Here is a 19,782-nt window from a genome sequence, read left to right on the forward strand (position 1 = left end):
GGAGGAAGTGCAAAGTATATTATTCACAAAATATTACACCAAATATTGTATATAAAACATCAATCTAACATTAACAACTGCTAAAGGTTCAATAGTGTTTTCCGTCTTTGGACATTAGAACGGTTGATAGTGTAGTGAATAACACCACTGCCCTGCTTAATAAACTGGCAGTGCATTGTACATATTTTAGAATTTTGCTACACTGTTTTCTTTACATATGTAGAGACTGAATAATAGTTTTTTCTGTTTTTTCAATAAAATTTGGGACTTTAAATTTTATCATTTTAATTCAAGGGATTATGTTAATGCACTGCTCATGTTTCTAAATGATCATGCGCTATTCATTATCGTTTTAAGTTTAAAAAAAATTAATTTTTTGTTCAGAACAACTTCAACTGCTGTAATTAAAATTAACTGGGCATGGACATATGCAATTTAAAAACATACTTACGTAAATATATGCAAGTGTGGATGTAATCAGTATTAAACATTAACTCCCTGATAATAGAGAGAAAGTTGGAAGCTTGGGAAAAAAAACAAGCATTTAATTGCTGAATCAGTCTCAAAGTATTGTATAAAACTACATATAATTACATAAAAATAAAATAATACTATTTACAATAAGTCTACATAGCACCATCATTCTGTTCACATTAAGCAAAAATATTAAAAAAGGGGCTAAAATCGCACTGGGTTCATACCTCATACCAGTATCAAGATTGATGCACCCCTAAAATAAACCTATTTTCCAGTTTTTATGTCTGTATGAAGAAATAATAAATTAATCTCAGTTTTAACATATTTAAGCAAGTTTTATATGATTTATTTAAAAATCATGAAATTAACAGAAAAGACTTGGCTAAAAAGAGGAACAGAGGGTACAAGGGGCACCTTTAAGCCCACCTGCATTCCCAATAAGCCTAGTCAGTGGTTTATTTCAGAACAATGCTTGCTTTTAATAACCGTTAAGATCATGAACAACATTATTACCATTAAAAGGAGGATTAATAATGAAGATTTACACCAGAAATCATTATTAATAAACATTTTCAACATTTTATGCCTTCAGGCTAGAGATGTTCCCTGTAAAGGCTGAATTACACTCCTGCCTCTGCATATTATTAAAAACATGGGGGCATCAAGTGCAGACCTTTGCAAAGGTGTCTGCCAACACACTTGATCGTAACGTAAACGTGCACTACAGCAGTGTTTCTCAACCCTGTTCCTGGAGGCCCACTGCCCTGCACTTTTAGTGTTTTCCCTGCTCCCAACACAACTGATCCATCTAATCAGCTTATTAACAGCCCATTATTGAATTAAAGTGGGAGGATAATCACTAAAATGTTCAGGGCAGTGGGCTTCCGGGAACAGGCAGGAGAAACACTGCATTAGGGGATAACCTCCAAACCAGAACGCATAGCAAACCAAGAGGAAAGCGTTTTTTCCTGTCTTTTCTAGAATTAATACTCACTTCACTGTTTTTGCGATATTTGGCAGTTTTTTTTTAAATGTTCATAATGTTGGCACGTCTTCTGCCAGCCGATCCTCAAACTGCTCCATTTGATTTTCTTGAAATTTATTTATATTGTAGCCTCTGTGAGCTATGCTTACCTATGAACCCCTTCTCTGCGACATGACACAGATATGCTTACATATATCTGCATGGAGAATTATATGCCTTAAGTCGACTAGCTGACTGATTGTAGTATTTTCGTCACCTTACAGTTCAGTCTACAAATTTCTTTCATTTTCTAATTAGTTTATTTTACAAAGCTGTAACCAAATAAACCAAAATGTAACTCCGTCCCTGGGTGGGCTCGAACCACCAACCTTTCGGTTAACAGCCGAACGCGCTAACCGATTGCGCCACAGAGACAGAACTGAACACTGCTTTCACACCATGTGATTTCAGGCTACGTCAACCCCCACCCTTCCCTTCGGCATGACAGTCTTTACAAGGAAGGAAGCAAGGGGGATGGGTAAGCAGCAGGACAAAGAGCAGATTACATCAACTGCTTTACAGCTAAAAACTGAACCTGTTTTGCATGTGTGTACAGATAACCAGTTTATTCAGTTTCCAAATGATTCTTTTGTCAGACAGTAAGAGAAAATGTAAAGCAGGAATTAAAGATATTTTGAGTTTCACATCTTGTTGGAATCTTGTTGGCTGGTTGAGCTGTAGCTGAATGTCCTATAAAGCTAGACATACTCTGTGATTTTAGAAATCTTTTTCCTTGGTGACTCACACTGTACATTTGAGTAGACCGTTGTGTGCATACAAAGCCTAGACTCAGTCTGATTGACATGCTACGTGAAATGCAGCCTTAACAGACAGCTCTGTCAATTAACAATTTCACATAAACCTGTTTCATTCAAAGTAACATGCTGTGTACCACAAAAGCTGAGCAAATGAGTGCCACTCTGTGCACTGTAACTACATGTGGTCTCACTGCAGCCTATTTTACAAAGACAATTTAAAAAAAAAACTATATTAAAGTCTATACTTCATAATTTAATTCATTCAGAGTAAGGCATAAACGAGTAAGGCATAAACAGTACAAAAAATGTCAAGCTACATGTCTCCACCCACGATGGGAAAGTGGTTGTGACTGAGAGTTTGAAAAACGGGCTAAAATTGCACTGGGTCATCTTTACAATGAAGGAAGCAAGGGGGGATGGGTGAGCAGCAGTATAAAGAGCAGATTACGTCAACTGCTTTGTTCTATAGCTAAAAGGTGAACCAGTTTATTCAACCTCCAAATTATTCTTTTGTCAGCAACAGTAAGAGAAAAGGTAGAGCAGGAATTAAAGATCTGATACATCTTTCTTGACACAGATCTAAAACAAGAAAAGTCTTACGCCCAACGTGGGGCTCGAACCCACGACCCTGAGATTAAGAGTCTCATGCTCTACCGACTGAGCTAGCCGGGCTGACAGCACATGCTTCCAATGCATATTAAAATCAGTACCTTCCGTACTGATTGTATACATAAAGTACATATATGGTCTAAAACATCTAAAATACAATTGTTGTTATAGGGGAATTATGGAAAATCACAAAGTAATTTTGACCGTGCATTCTTACAAAGGTTGGAAATCTTACAGAGAGACTATAATATTCACTACTCAGAAGGGTTTAGTAACTTTATCACAGTAGGAAAAAGCTGATCTTAGCTTTTAAGAAGGAAGTGGTTTGAAAATTATTTTCTTTGCTTGCTTAGAGTTCTTCTAGCCTTATCTCATGGTCAATGGTCATTTTCTTTTTAAATGCTGGTAAAATTTCAACAGGACGAAAATCATGAAAGAATTGGTGTTGGCTCTTGTATTGAAAAAAAAGGATAAAATTTTAGTTATTTGACAACGTAGTGGTATGCAAAAAACTTTCACACGTCCCTGGGTGGGCTCGAACCACCAACCTTTCGGTTAACAGCCGAACGCGCTAACCGATTGCGCCACAGAGACGGAGCTGTTCCGTTAGCTCAATAGAAGTCCACTTCAATGGACAGACACGCTAAGCACATGAAGGAAAGCACAGAGCACTGGAGTGCCAAACAATATCAATTTGAATATAGTAAAATGTTGTTTCTTGCCTTTCCGACTGAAATTGTGGTTGCTGACTGATTTCTTACAGTATGCAGTATAACACGGGAATGCTGCTATTATAAACACCACCCTTTTAGGAACAAGACAGCCCCAAATAAAACTGATCAGTCACACAGTAAAGAATGTGTACGGTCCTGTTTGTATATTCTTTATTATGAGAAAAAATTTGGGAAAAACTTTAATCTTTTCCATCTGAGGGGTTTCACTTGAAGGGCATATGTGTCAATCATTTAAAAAATAAAAGACATACATCCCGCCCAACGTGGGGCTCGAACCCACGACCCTGAGATTAAGAGTCTCATGCTCTACCGACTGAGCTAGCCGGGCTGGTTAGCACACTGCTGAAACATGGCTTTACAAAGCTACAAATACATCATGTATACATAACAATTGCCAAAGCACTGAAACAATGAGTTTCACGGCTGATGTTAACAATCTCGACTAGCCTACACAGAAAAAAATGTACGAATAAACGCAGCTAAAATCATGGGAAGTCAGAATTGTTTCACTGCCTATCCCCCTGCGATACATACTGAAAACTCAATATCCACAGCTTCATTAAGAAAGACTAGGAACAATAATTTCACAAATCCAAATATTCTACTTCACTCCTATGCTTTTCAGAATACAGATTTACCTGCTGGCTGGTAGTGTTCGTACACTGAAGTGGGTTTTTAAAAGGCCACTGAAACACCCCAGTCTCTGTGGCGCAATCGGTTAGCGCGTTCGGCTGTTAACCGAAAGGTTGGTGGTTCGAGCCCACCCAGGGACGGAGGCTCTTTTGTTATACAACCTGCAGTGTTCTTCTAAGGTGGCTTGTAAATGCATTCATTTTATAACATGTTCTACAAAAACCTCATAATGACAATTACCATCAGACTGACATTCCCACAAGAACACTACAACAGCACTGTCTCTGTGGCGCAATCGGTTAGCGCGTTCGGCTGTTAACCGAAAGGTTGGTGGTTCGAGCCCACCCAGGGACGCAGGCCTTCTTATTATGTCTCACTTGCTAATGGTAAATACTAAGTGATAACACACATGGAAATTGGTTGACAAAGACACGTAGCCTTAACATAAACTATACTAGTGTCCTCTGTACTGACTTGTGTCATTTACCAAAACCCCTTCAATTTTCTCTTCATCTTCACTTACATTCCTTGTTGTACATCATTCGGCCAGTACAGCACTACGAATGTTGCCAGGAAAGACAGCGGTGGTGTCTCAAACAGTTCTCCAGAAGAGCAGGCATTACCTTAAAAGATCCTCCTCACTAATAGCTATCAGGCTAAAAACAGAGAAATTAAAGTTTACTTTAAAAGCATGTTAATGAATACAGTTAGCAGAGAGTCAAACTGAATCAATATAAGTACCACATAAGCCATGTTAAATCATTTATAAAAAGCTTCTCAAATCTCCCAGTGAAAACTCATGACACAAATTACTTTCATCTACAAAAAGAAAGTGCAAGTTTTCTACTAGTTTTTGATAGTATTTTTTCAATGTGGCACTGCTGTCTGTTCCAACTGATCAAACCTCAGAAAAACAAAACAGTGTGATACATACTGTGCATTGAGAAAATTTCTTCAAATAAGGTGATACTGCATTTTGCGCCACAGTGTTACCAAACTGCTGATGGTCACTGTTCACAATCTCAAATATCATGATCCAGTGCACTGTGCTTTACTGACTGTATATACATATGCAAACCAGAATGACCTGTGATCTTGACCAGGGTGTCCAATTTTATCCACAAATGACCTGTGTGTCTGCAGTCAGGCAAGGAACCAGGTATGTTCCACCTTGTTTGAAAGGAAAACCTGCAGCCTTCCCTTTGTGGAAAAGACTGGACACCCCAGACCTAGACTGTAGGCGTAGCCTATAAAGGTTTGCAATTTTTGCAAAATTGTGTAGGAAAAATAATTATGCCTCTTCCATTGCATGCTAGGGAATATGGGAATTTTGGGCAAAAAAGACCACCACACAAAAGGCAGGCTCTGTTGTGCAGCTTAATATTACTACTTACACCCTGATAAGTTGATTTAGGCTATCAAAATATCCTAATTATTCTTTTAATGCTAGTAAAATTCTGATAGTGATTTATACCATCAACCTAACTGTAGTTTTAATACAAGGCTGAAGTTAGCTTCCTATTCACCAGCCTCTTGTGTGAGTTTTCTCGCTGCACCTTAAATGGTGGAAATTTAAACAAGATGTTGGCGACTAATAAACTAACTTGAGCTTCATAATTTTAATGCTGGCAGTATTTTTTATAAGGTGATTTAAACTACAGAAATATCCTACCTTGAATTTTATGTATGGAGCTACCTGCATATATATATATATATATATATATATATATATATATATATATATATATATATATATATATATATATATATGCGGAAATTTTAACAAGGCAGTACACTTTGTCACCGGCTGAGAGAACTGAGAATACTCACAGGACTCACATTAGACGTGCAAATGTCTGTGGTAAGGCTAACAGATACCACAATATTGTCAATGGGCTTGTGAATATCAATCGCTACCACGTTGTGTAATTCCGGTATGGAAAAACAACGACGACTAGGTTTGGTGTAACGTGAAACGGGCTGTCAACTCTTATCGCCCACCTCTTCTTGTCCAACCGAGCCCAGGCACAGGCCTGAAGTGGGGGCTCACCTTTCTGTTTTCAGTTTTTCTGTTTTCTGAATAAACGCAACATTATAAAATTAGCATAAAAAACTTTGTATACAAAATAGCAAACAGTAGGTTATGTTTAAAGTTATATGTTGCGTATTTGTCCTCAGGGTAGCAAACAACCGCCGCTCTCTGTCTAGACATCTCTAATACATTTCAATAACTAAACACATGATATTTAAATCGTTTCCAAAAAGCAGCCGAGTTGTGTTAATATACTTCCTCACCGCCGCACATAACGGCCGCTGCTCTCTCCCAACATCAGGCTCAAGCTAACGTTAGCTAGGTTAGCTAGCTACAGGCAAACAACGGTTAGCTAGAAAGTAGCTAGTTAGTAACGCTACACCTGCATTTACTACAAAACTAAACACTCGCGTATTAACTCGACTAGCTAGCTACACTCATGTGAAACTAAACGCCACGGTAACGTTCCCACAAAAATATACAAAAATAGGATTTTACCGTCGTGAATGCCTCCGCGCCGCTGTGAGAAATGTCGGCACTGGTTTACTACAGTTACGTTAGCGTTACATCTAAACGCCACGATACTCAAACTTGCTATTATCTCTCTCTCTCTCTCTATCACGTTCAAACAAGCTTTCGGCGAGAAACCGTTTGAAAATGTTGACACTTGTTTCACTACCTTTACTAAAACAAAGAATCGTATACTAACCTACTTAATGTAGTGAGTTCTGAATATATAAACGCAACGACACAAACTCATCACTCGAAAGTAGAACAGATTAAACTGACGATGCGAACCGTCTTCACCGCTGTGAAAAATGGCGGCCGATGTTTCTCTTTCTCGTCAGGCTTCAGGCCAGCTTTGGACAAGAAACGGTTAGCGAATGTTTAAACTGATTTGGCTAATAATGTTAACTAAAATACACATAATTCTACACACTACAGAATATAATCACTGTTTCAATCCCACAATACTTTAATTCACTATCAAAATCACTTAACCCTATCAGTCCCCTCAGGCATCAACTCAACACCGCAAAACCTACAGCAATCGGTACAAAAAGGGACCTGTGCAGCTCAGTTTCCCGTGTCTCTCCGTGAAGCTCTTCATGGACCGCAACATCGAGAAAGCGGAGACACTTAATCCGCATCGACGCTTCGTATAAACCTCGGGGCCCAATTTGAAAGACGCGAGTGTTGATTGGGTAAAACAGGCGGGCTCAATGATGGCCGCGTCCAAAACCCCATACTAGCAAACTAAAAAGAAAAAAAAGTCTGCAAACCACCATTAGAAGTGCGCTCATTAGAATAGTATGTGTAGTGTAGTAGTACGTGCTTAGAATGCAGCCCATGACACCGCAAATTAACTCATTAAAGACAACTGATAAGACCGTAAAGCCAAGGGACAGTCAAACAAATATAAACATTTCACACCTCTATACTTGATAAACAGGTGTACAGAGCAGCCCAAGCCCACACTCAAGTAAATATATTTTTGTTACTCTGGGAAAAAGCTTTGGTGAACAACAACTTGAGTAGAAGTACAAGAGTTGCAAAAGAAAGAAAGAAAGAAAAAAAAAACTGCTTACACTGTCTGAGAAAAAGGTACTGAACTGTTACTGGAATGGTACCCTTCTTGTCACCTGGGTGGTACCATGAAGGGCGTGTCTTTGAGTAGAAGTAAACACATAATAAAAAATACTCAGAGAAATACCAATCCATTAAAATTTGTACTTGAATACTTTTAACTGAGTTTATAAACCTCATGAAAATGTAGCACGTATCCCAAAGATAAGTTCCATGAGTGTTTTTTTTTTTTCCATAATTCCTGACCAGCTTTAAAATGCTGGTCCAAACTGGGTCCAAGTGGGATGTCCATAACCAAAAGGTTGGTGGTTCAAGACCACCCAGAGATCGCTGTTTTATAGGGGTGACTCTACACCAGCATAAAACTAGCTGTTCACCAGAACTAAGTGAGGTGAGGATGGAACTGGTTACAGTCTTGTCTTGTGGGATCTGTAGAGGTCCTTGAGGAAGGGCAGATTGCAACCAGTGATCTTCTCGGTTGAGTAGATGACCTTCTCCAACACAGAAGTAGAACCAAACCACACTGAATTTCTCCAGCTGCCACAAAAAGTACATCATTTTTCAAAATGTTTCTGGCATCAAATTCAACATTTGATCTGTTGTCTTTGTACTATTTTCAAATAAATATAGGGATTAAATGATTTGCACATCATATTATTCTGTTTTTATTCGCATTCTTCACAGCGTCACAACTTTTTTTGGTAACAAGTTTGTATTTTTATGTGTTAAATGAGTAAGTGACATAGAAAAACACATTACATCTGGCATATACATGAAAAAACTTGGCCAGATTGCTTGAGTCCACCCTCGGGCGCTCTGCCCTAGACCTGCGAATATGTACCTTTCAAACAGGAGTGCAAATGCTTGTTCAGCTAGGGAACACCAACCCATATAAAGTCTGATTACAGATTGAAGGCATTGACAAGTCAATGAGAAAAATCCCCAGCTTTCCCCAGTGAGATCAGCATGACATTAAGATAAGATCTCCACCTCAACTTTCAACCTCTGTAAACATGTAGTGTTGTTTTCACGTCTCTGTGGCGCAACTATAAACAGATTAATTTGTAAATTGCAATTTGTTTGCGACAGATTTGACAATCTTATAAAAGAATTAGCTTGTCAAAACTCTAACTGAACACCTGCCAAGCAAAACAGAGAACTACATTAAAGCGTTGTATGTGTATACTCACACGCATGTTCAAGGAAGGCAGAAACGTTAGGGGAAACCCAAGTGAAAGTGAAAGAAAGAAATTTCAAGTATATAAATACCTCAACTAACCAAGGTAACTGTTGAGCAGTTAAGAAGTAGGACGCTTGGCAGAAAGAGATTATTCACAAACATGGGAAACATATACAGCTTAATCTTCGGTGAGGTATGTGTAATGTAATATTCAATAACTTCTCACAAATCTGACACTTTTCTAAATCCTCTTTTCTGTTTACAACATTGTAAAACCAGTAAAATATTGGTTTAATCTCTTTAGGTGCACTAGTTTAGTATATGTCTATTCTGTTCTGAAGTTTTTTGTTAGTGTAAATCTTTATTAAACTGTAGCTGTTTGACTAGTGTTATTAGTGAAATATTCTATGTAAATACTACTAAGTATATCTCCTATCTTATATTTTTCAGCAGATGTACTGGGTAAGATTTAGAGGTAATTATTAAGAGTTAAAGGACCCATATCCTACATCTTTCTTGTGTCTCTTTGTCCTATAGAATTAAAAAGGCTGTTTTTCTTACTGTGCTTTTAAAACTGATATATGTAAATGACCTCTGTTCTGATAGGCTGTCTTGTATTGTGCCTCATTCAAAAAGTACTCAGAGCTACAACACCCTTTATAACTTTAGTATGAATGGGAAGCGCTAAACAGCTATAGGCTGAATCTGGATCTAAATAAATATGTTGGTTCTTGTTATCTGTAACCCTGTCACTGTTGGAACAAAACCTTGTATCTCCAAAATGATAACTTTACAGAAGTAGGAAGACATGTTTTTAATTTGTAATAGAAGTCAATATAACAGGATCTTTTCCCCAAGTAATTTTGTACAATTTTGGTTAATCCGTCTTAAAATGTTAACACAATGTTAAGGGCATAGAGTTTTCAAAATTTTCAAAAAATGTAAAAGTAAAAAAAAAAAAAGAATACTGGGTAGTGAATGGTATGTTTGAAACATCTTTACATGCTAATTTAAACTCTATTACTTTATTTAAAAAAAAAAGGAAAAGAGAAAAAAAGTGTTTTTTCCATGATACAGGCCCTTTAAAGTTTACAGTGCTGTATACAGAACAAACAAGAATTTCAACACATTCTTCTTTTGTTGATAACTCTGGATTTATGACTTATTAACAGATTTTTATGCTTAAGCGTTAATAGAAACGTGAAATGGTATTGGATCTTTATGTATTCAAAAACATATCAAACACTCTGATTTGGAAGTTTGATTCTGCCCATCTGACAAAAAACTTAGAACTGTAAACCTAACAAGGAAGAACCCACAGAGCTGACTTACAATAAACATTTCTCTTCCTCTGCAGTATCTGATGAAACATTAGCAAAAAAATAAAACACCCTGGAAACTTTCAGGTCTCTCTCTGCTTTACGCCCCTGAAAACTTTCTTCCAGCACTCTATGCTAAAAATCAAAAGGCCAAGTAAATTATATTAAAACGACAAACAGCTGAGCTCATAGGTATTTTACCTAAAGTAGGTGAAATGATCTTTGATCAGCAGAAGTGAGACCTGAGGGAAAGAAACTACAGAAGTGAAAAAGTTGATCTTAAACTTTTTAAAAGCTTTGAGAGGTGACTGAGACTTCATATTAGAAATCCTGATTTTAGTGGCCTAAATGTCAATCCCATGTCCTAATCATGAGTAAATCTAGGCCTAATTATATTTACTAAAAGATTATGAGCAGGTTTGATAAAAACCTCAAGATTTCACAAAGTTCCACTCTATGATGAACACCTACTGAATGTACATGCTCTGCAGGAACATCACCCAACAGAGGTGACAGATGTCTCAAGCTCACCTGCAAGCTCAGTAAATGAAGGCAACCTTTCATTTATTCAAGTTGGAGGTAAGTTTTGTAGAGTTAACAAACCATTTTTCACTTCACTAAATAACTCCTACTCAGAGTTTGTCTCATGGAACAATCACACTTCTCTGTTTCAGACGTCAGACAAAGGACAGATGCGATCTTCCCATGTACCATTACTTTTAATCACATTGATGATGTGGACAAGAAGAACATCTATGTGATTTGTGCTGGAAAATCCAAAGAATTTTTTACATTCCCCTTAGAGAAGATCTCAGTCTTGCTTCAGGAGGCGTGTGTTTGGGCTGACAAGAAGCCACAGAGAATGAAACTTATTTTTGAAGGTGAGTAATAAAAGTCTCTTATAGACTGTATGCATTCATGCTAAAGAAATACATTTAATTGAATAATTAATAATTAATTAATAATTCATACTATTTCTACAAGTATGAAAATACTCATTTACATGTGTAGGCCTGACCTGGAAACTGACACTTCATTATTGTCATCATCATTATTTTAAATATATTCATATATTTCTTAAATATTATGTATTTTTGCTAAAATTGAAAGAAGTGTTACTGAGTCAGGAGAAAAAACATGCTAAAATATGGTGTGTGTCTGAAATAGTAATTCAAATGTTAAAGGCTTTGACTTGGATTTTGCCGGAGTTTTTTGGACCATGCCATATGTCTTTACATATTAACTTCTAATGCACAGGCTAAAAGAAATAACCAGCTGAATGTTTAGGTCCCAAATGCAAAATCAGCATTACAGTGATGAACATACGATGACCGTGATAGATCATTCACTTACATGCTTGGAAGACACGTCCTTCACCAAGTTTTGACTGAGTTCTTGTTGAATACTCTTCCAACACACTTGCAATCATCACATTCATGTGCTCAGAGAAGGGATCCAAAGCACAACAGGTGTTACAAAATGTTCTCCTACACATGGTGTGCAATTACACATTTCCACCAGAGGTCTGTACGAGGGAGGCCCAAATCCCCAAAACTTACATAGTGTAGCTTTTACATATTGCTTAGCTTTATGTGGCGGCTTTCCAAGTTTGATATATTTAGTTTTTCCATTTTTATCTGCAGGTGAACACCTGGATGTGATGAAAACAATGAGCGAGTACCCTGGTCTACGGGCGGGAAGCAAAGTGAACCTCATTTGTGCTTTCTAAAAGACACACAACCTGCATTACGTCTTTTAGACACAGTGTGGTCCAGAGCATGGCAACTTTACGGACATCAGTCCTTTACTCAGACCAGATACTCCTCCTGCGTGATGTCACAGGACACAGACTTTACTTTGCAGATAGGAAAGCTGTATCAAACAAGAAGAAAACAGCACCACTAAACTTTGAAAGTTACATTCCACAAGGACACTAACTGCTGTTGTCTGCTATACTTCAGATGACTAATCTTTTGAAGGTTATATCTTTAGGTTGAAGTAAAGCCTTAGGCTATTTTTCTGTTATTTTCCTTTATCGTACTTTAGACACTTGTTCCGACAACAAAATTAGTTCTATTATTAGTTTATTCTATTATTCTATTATTATTAGTTCTACCCATGTTGTTATTTGTGATAACAGCATGTTTTTTTTTCACATTAATTGTACCATTCCACTGAGCACCGCTTGCTAGGTGACAACTTACTTTATACTGCAGCAACAGAAATACATACATCAGATAACATCTATAAGATTAAATTTAATGGCCAAATAGCAGCCCCTTTGGTCAGATTCTGAGGAAGAGTGTGACAACAGGCCTACATCAACTGCTAAAGCTGTCGTTGACCCTAAGCAAGCTTCTCAGTTGGCAGCTGTGATGGTGGAACAACTAAAGAAACCAGCATTAGCCGGAAGCTAACAGAGTACAATATGGCAAAGAAGATGGGCTGTGAAATGCTTCACAGACTGATGAAAACAACACAAAATCAAGTTAATAGAGCAAATATTGAAAACGCTTACAACAGTTCTATCTGTGATGCGAAAGGCAAGGTTTTTTTTTTTTTTTGGAATGAATTGCCAGTATTAAAGCACATTTTGTACAATATTTGGGGCTCCTTTGCTTTACTTTTTTTTTGTTTAATTTGCAGATCTGTTGTATAAAGGCCGTAGGACATTTGAGGTTGTGTGTTAATGTAACATCATGGTTGTGATGATCTGCAGTACTCGCCTTTGGCTTGTCCCCTGCTACTGACTTACAGCTGTGATGTTATTCACGAAAACACACTCCCTATGTTCCATTGTTAAAGTAATACAAAGTAATGTGTCTTACATTTCATGCTTATGGTGTATAATACTGGGGAAATACATTTACAGCATTTCTGCCTAATTCAGAATAGTGATTATGGTATAGATTTCCCAGGCTATGCTTTTTCTGGCTGTGGTAAACAATAGGCATTTCAAGCAGCCTACTTCCAGGTTTTTTAAAAAGTTGGGACTACTGGTTCCAAAATCTGTCCAATGCTTTTAATGCATTTTAAAAGGAAAACTGCCAAAATGTGTATGATTGTAATATAGCTTAAGTAAATGCCTTTGTTAATTCACAATACCCATGGCTTTTAGTCATCAAAACCTTTCAAAAACGTGCTTACTGTGCTATCTAGATAAACACTTCTGACAAGTGGGCAGCCTGAGATAGATGATAAGATTGGATAATGGAGTGTGAAAAGGAGCACATAAAAACAATGGGAAGTTTGACTAACCCTGGTCCTGGAGATCTACTTCCTGCAGAGGGAAGTCCCAAGTGCTATATACCACACCTGCGCCAGCTAATTAACTTCTTCAAGAGTCCTTGCTTGGCTTGATCAGATGCATCAGCGTTAGATGAAGGGAGAGGCGGCATGTTTGATGCAGATTGGAACTAAACTTTGGCCACTGCTATAGGTTTTGTCTGACAGCTCACCAAGTTAAAAGTACTGAAATTTTAAATTGAATTTGAACCAGATAAAGACATACTTTAATAATCTGTAAGGCTTTAAGAATTGGGTGCCAAACATCAGAAACACTCAATAGAGAGTCTTATCACTGCATGGAGTAATGTGCCAGTAGATAAAGGTGCTCCAGATAACAGAGACAGAGTTATTATAATAAAAAAAAAAACTTCATGGTCAACAGTTTAATTTTGCTCGACTTACGAGGAGCTGCTTATCAAGCTTCTTTTCCAAGTGCAACATCTGAGACAAGTCAGAGAAGAAAACAGCTAAATCAACTCAACATCCACTCTGGATCCTTATTCATCAAGCTTTTTTCAAAATGTAAACAGTGTCAGTTGTCAACAGATGTCAATGAAACATTTGTTGTACTGAGTGATGTTGATGAGTGGTTTTAGTTCCACTAGTACACTGTTAGAAATAAAAGTTCTGTGCAGGTACATTTTTTGTTTATCAAGGAACAAACAATGTAAATGTACCTTCAAAGGTACAACAGTGGTTTTAAGGTCCAATTGAACACCTTAAATATGTTTTTTTCCATATGAATTTTTTAAAAAATAAAATATTTGTACCTTTTCATAATCTAATTATTTAAAACAGAGTAATAAAAAGCCTGGAGACGAGACAGGGTGTGTGGAGTCTTAGAAAATATAATTTCAATGGATTTGGGTACCATTGTGTCCCCTGACAAAAGGTACTGAGATGTACCCTTGAGTGTCCCACCCCAGTGACAAGAGGGGTACTGTCCCAGTCAAGGATGGGTAGTAGTGTGCTACTTTTTGTACTTAGCTACAAATCTTTGCAGCTAATAGCTGTAGCCGCTACAGTGAATTATGAAATGTAGGTAATAGCTGTAGCGCCTACAAATTTTTGTGTAGCTATAGCGAAAACTTTTGATACAATTTCACTACTGGCTTCAGGCAATCCGCACAAAATGTGAACCAAAGAGCACGGTCGTTCACTAGGCAGGTGATCTGCACACAGTTCGATCAAACGGTTATGCACTGGTCACCCCTTACTATAGTAACCTTAGCTCAGGGGTCGCAACCGAAATATTAAGAAGAGCCATTTTGTCCTTTCAACAAAAATGAAACCACCTTGGGAGCCACAACATTTTATGTCCGTTTTACCATCTTGGTTGTAAACATGTCTCAGTATGAACTGATGTGCTGGTACAGGCTAAAAATATAACATAAACACAAACTCAGACTTAATTTGCTCTGCTTTAACCTTTAGCTCAGCTATAGCTGCTTTTCTCACACCTCAGTCAGGAAACTTCTCTGCGAGTTTCTTGTAAAATGTCTCTCAATTTTCGACTTTTTACGAGGCTGAAGTCACTTCTCATTCTCCAGCTTCTCGTTCGAATTGTCCAGCTCCACCATAAATAAAGGACAATTCGAACAAGAAGCTGGAGAACGAGAAGCTGACCTCATCTTTACGAGTTGTTGTAGATTAAACGTATGAGGAAACCAGCTGAGTGATTATAAATGCAAATAAGTTAATTCATCTCCAAATTATCGATGTTCGTCTTAAATCTTTCTCTTTGCCTTTTCGTTATCTGCACTGCTGTGTGACCAGCTGTCTGCGCGTCAGTCTTCAGCATTAAAGGTTGATGAATTAGCAGTTATACATTAACTCCAAGACCATTTATTGTGAAAACTGTGTTAGAACTGTGTGCATTACGGTATTGCACCTAAAAATCTAGTTCTGTTGTGGAGCCACAACAGCTCTGCAGCAGTGGAGAGATTATTCAGGCCTGATTCTCACCCCAAACAGAGCCAGGGTCACTGATGAGAATTTTGAGGCTAAAGTGTTGCTGAAGTTTCACAAAGGACTCTGAGTGTCATGTCTGTATATCTTGCTGAAATATTTAAATTGGAGCAGTTTTATTTCAACAGTTGACAATTCTTTGCACAAAGTTGTTTGGTTTGTATCCGGTTATTTTATTTATTTATTTTTTTTGTTAGGAAAAACCTGGAATGATTGACTTTGCCTTTAATCTAAATTTTTGTTGGATATCACGCCTTTAGTTGTGTAAGTTTGATTGTTGGTTACACTTAAACTTACTTTTGTTGATCTTTTTGTATATTTGCAGCTTTTCAATTATGTAGTATGTTTCTTTCTGGCACATCATTAATGCAGGGTCTTGTTCACACATTCAGTTGGGCTTGTTTGGTGTGTCAGGTGGAGATTCACAAACAACTATGGAAACCAGTCTGAAAATAAAAAAAACACACTGGATGATGTCTGACACAGATTGATATTGCTGAAAATTGCATTGCCATTTTACATATTAAATTCTCATTTGAATTTTTTTCCCATCAATCAACATATATATGACTAAGGATGCACCAACATGGGAACTGTGCGCTGATGCCATTATCAGATATTTTTCATGTGAACACCTGCCGATGCAGATACAGAAGCATTTATAAAATGTCCAAATTGGGACCACCTGATATCTTTTATCTCATTCTGATATAATTTACATCTTTACATTTGACATTCAAAAGCATATTTCATGTGATACTTATGTTGTAGTACTACTGTGCCCTGTGCTACTATATCAACCAACACAAGTAGTATGACCTGGGATGATGATGGTTTGAACTTCCCTTGGGCTGCTCTGCTTAAAGCTGCCAATATGAGCAGCTATTAACCAACAATCAACCTTTACAGACCTTAGATTGAGGGCATTGATGAATCAATGTGAATTGTCTACCATGTTGACTGATCATCACGTCACATATTGTAGAGGGAGACACCCAAACATAGCTGTGTAGAAAACTTTCCAAAAATGAGATTTTTAAGCAAAAGAGTCTGGTTTTCTCAATGTTTGTTTTCCTGTGGGCCTCAACGCTTGCTAGTGATAAAGAGGTGGTAAATGTTGAGAACTTCCGCTCTAACTGACCCTAAACTGCTGAGCAAACTCTGACTATACAAAATATTCTACATAAATATCTAGCAGGTCACAAACTCATTTACGTACGTTTGAATATTTTAACTACTCATTTCATTTCATAACTTGAATCTTAAGCTTATTATTCAGTTTTTATGGGCAATTATTAAGTAATTATTCCGTTATATCAGTGTAGTTATTTATGGATCCTTAGGGATTGGGGGGTTTAAAGCATGGAATTGTCAGGGTAAATCCGAAGCCGGGAGTATCCCTTGATAAAAAGAAAGTAAAAGTGATAGAAGGGCTCAAGTAATCGCAGTGTGTTTCATTGAGCTCAAGATTTCAAGTAGAGAAGCAGGACACTTGGGAGAAAGAGAAATACTATCCAACATGGGAATCATAAACAGCTGTGCCACTGATGAGGTAAGTTCTTTTTATCTTTAAGAACAAATAAGCTTCTCACAAATTCAGCATTTTTTCTCAGTATTTCAGGTGCATCATGTACAATATTGTACAGGGGCATTATGTAAAATAATAGTATGTATTCAGCTAATCCATTTTGGAGCACTGGTTTATTAAGCTCTGTTCTGTTGTATAGATATTCATTTGTGTTTAAGCACCTGCAGTTTATCAAATCATTTTAAAATTGCTAAAATACCACCTTTAGCAGACCTTCTTTAAGGTAATATGTATTTGTTTTTTTGGAAGATTGCTTAGACAGAGATGTTTGTTCTCAGTTTGTGTTTGTGTGGAGGTTCCAATACACAGATACAGTTTTTTTCAGAAGATGTTATCTGTACTTGTCCTTTCATTTCAAAGTGTAACAGACAAATATATGAGAGTATATGAGTGTATTTTCATGTAATTAATAAAGCAAAGTCTTGCAAACACCCTAAAATACCCTAAAAGTCAAACACGGAAACTTTGACGTTATCTGCCTGAAGAGGCTGGGTGAACTTTTGTTTTGATGTACAAAAAATCTTGACGTAGGAAAACCTGAGTCAAAGGAAGTGTTTATTCAGCACAGCTTCCACATTAGTGATGAGACATCAGCAAGAACAGTGCACCACTAAAACTCATCTACAGAACTGATTTCTAGCATCGCAGGTCATTTTAGTTATTTTTATTTGAAATGGGTGAACAACAGTCTTTTGTCTACAGAAGGAAGTCCTGAGGAAATAACTGTGATTACACAACTAAAAAAGCTGCTTTGAAATCTAACCTAGGCTGTAAGTCTGATCTCTGCCTCTACATCATGGGCGTTGCCTGGCCTGGGCTTCCGGGGCTTTAGCCCCAAATATTTTACTAAACAATGCCTGAGCACCTGAAATCTCTGACGTTCACTGAACATGTAATAGTAATTTAACAGAAAAATGTGAGAAGTACAATAAAATAAAAAATGTAAGGCAGTCAGTTTACTTACCTTTTTAAGTTAGAACTCCAAATAAATTTTTATATCACCATAAAAAATCATTTATTTGAAAACTAGTCCTTCCTGAACCCGATAAAGAAAAAATGAGTACCTTATATTTTATAGGACCTGTCACAACATCATTCTTTATTTAGCGTGACCTTTTATATTATTTGGTTTTAGGCAAGAAGAGATTCACCAAAAAAGTATTCAGCTCCTAAAATATATTGTAGCAACCCGCTACTGGCTTGCGCTGCCTCAGAGAAGAGGCTCATGGTGGGTGCACGCCCACCTAAAAAGAACTGTTTATCGTTGTTTATGTTGTTGTTGCTTGAGTTTAAGTTGTATGTATGTGTTATTTGTGTTGTTTTGTGTTGGGGTGCAGGTGTAGTTTTTTGTGTTTGGCTTGGTCTATCGGGGTGGAAATCACGACCTTCCTGGTGTCTTACTCTATGCCGACTCCACAATATGAAAAGTACAGAAAAAATGTTTCTCTGTTATTAGGACATTAGAGAGGAGGAATGTAGAGGAGATAGCTGATGTGGAGAGAGAGGAAATGTGGAGAAGACTTTAATAATGGCATTATAAAGGAAACCTTTTTTTCACTGCACGATTTGTTGATGTGTAAATTCTTTGTAATGTGTAAACTAATTGTAAAAAGGAACACATGCACATTTTACAGCCAATGCCTCTGCTCTACATGTGACTGGCCCTTTATTTTAGAAATCCATGACTGTGTCCTTACCGTGACTGAGACTAGGCCTAATTTTATTCTGTCTAGATTTTTAAAAGTTAAGCTCACTTCATGACAAAGACTTATAACCCTGCTTTGCAGAAACATCCACCAACAGAGGTGACAGATGTCCAGCAGGCCAAAGACTCAAGCCCACTGGAAAGCTCACCTAAAAGTGCAGAAAATGGGATCAACAAAGTTCTGAAAATTCAAAATGAATGTAAGTTGGGTAGAGTTAACAGTAAAGTTACAATTTCCACTGATCAAAATTTCTCCAAATAAGAGGTTTTTTTTTCCAAATACAGTGTGAAATTATCAGATTTCTCTATTTCAGACATCACAATGGACATACAAAAGAAGATAGCGGTCCAATCAACTGTTACATTAGATCACATTTATGATGTGGACAAGAAGAACTTTGTTGTTATTTGTGCTGGAAAATCCAAAATATTTTTTATATTCCCCTTGGAGAGGATCTCAGTCTTGCTTGAAGAGGCGTGTGACTGGGCCGGAAAGGAAGCCCAGAATATGAAGCTTGTTTTTGAAGGTAAATAATGAAATGATAATACGCTCATTATGGTGCATATGCAGTGAGAGTCATGCTATTTGTGCTTCGGGAAAATAACAGCAATTCAATATTTAATCACAGCACTTCTGGTTGAAAGTATCTTTCTTTGCACTTTTATGTATTTATCTTTATGTTTAACCTGCAGGAGAACAACTAGATGTGATGAAAACAGTGAGCGAGTACCCTCGTCTACGAAGAGGGAGCAAAGTGAACCTCATTCGTGCTTCCTGAAAGACTCACATACTACATTTCATTCAACAGACAAAATGAAGAACTCAATGTGGAAACTTTACTGACATCACTACAATATACAAGCAGAGGAGCTGGTACCA

At 37.2% G+C, this 19,782-nt stretch overlaps 6 non-coding genes across 6 annotated transcripts; 2 read left to right on the top strand and 4 right to left on the bottom strand.

The window, feature by feature from the left end:
- Window positions 1-1,802: 1,802 nt before the first annotated feature.
- On the bottom strand, window positions 1,803-1,876 carry trnan-guu. The gene has a single exon. It is a non-coding gene; the product is annotated as a tRNA-Asn (tRNA).
- A 982-nt stretch (window positions 1,877-2,858) lies between these two features.
- trnak-cuu lies at window positions 2,859-2,931 on the bottom strand. The gene has a single exon. It is a non-coding gene; the product is annotated as a tRNA-Lys (tRNA).
- Window positions 2,932-3,388: 457 nt separating this feature from the next.
- Window positions 3,389-3,462, bottom strand: trnan-guu. The gene has a single exon. It is a non-coding gene; the product is annotated as a tRNA-Asn (tRNA).
- Window positions 3,463-3,857: 395 nt separating this feature from the next.
- Window positions 3,858-3,930, bottom strand: trnak-cuu. Its single transcript has one exon. It is a non-coding gene; the product is annotated as a tRNA-Lys (tRNA).
- A 371-nt stretch (window positions 3,931-4,301) lies between these two features.
- On the top strand, window positions 4,302-4,375 carry trnan-guu. Its single transcript has one exon. It is a non-coding gene; the product is annotated as a tRNA-Asn (tRNA).
- A 140-nt stretch (window positions 4,376-4,515) lies between these two features.
- Window positions 4,516-4,589, top strand: trnan-guu. The gene has a single exon. It is a non-coding gene; the product is annotated as a tRNA-Asn (tRNA).
- Window positions 4,590-19,782: the final 15,193 nt, after the last annotated feature.

Source organism: Colossoma macropomum, unplaced genomic scaffold, assembly GCF_904425465.1.
Source record: "Colossoma macropomum unplaced genomic scaffold, Colossoma_macropomum, whole genome shotgun sequence".
Taxonomy (NCBI): Eukaryota; Metazoa; Chordata; class Actinopteri; order Characiformes; family Serrasalmidae; genus Colossoma; species Colossoma macropomum.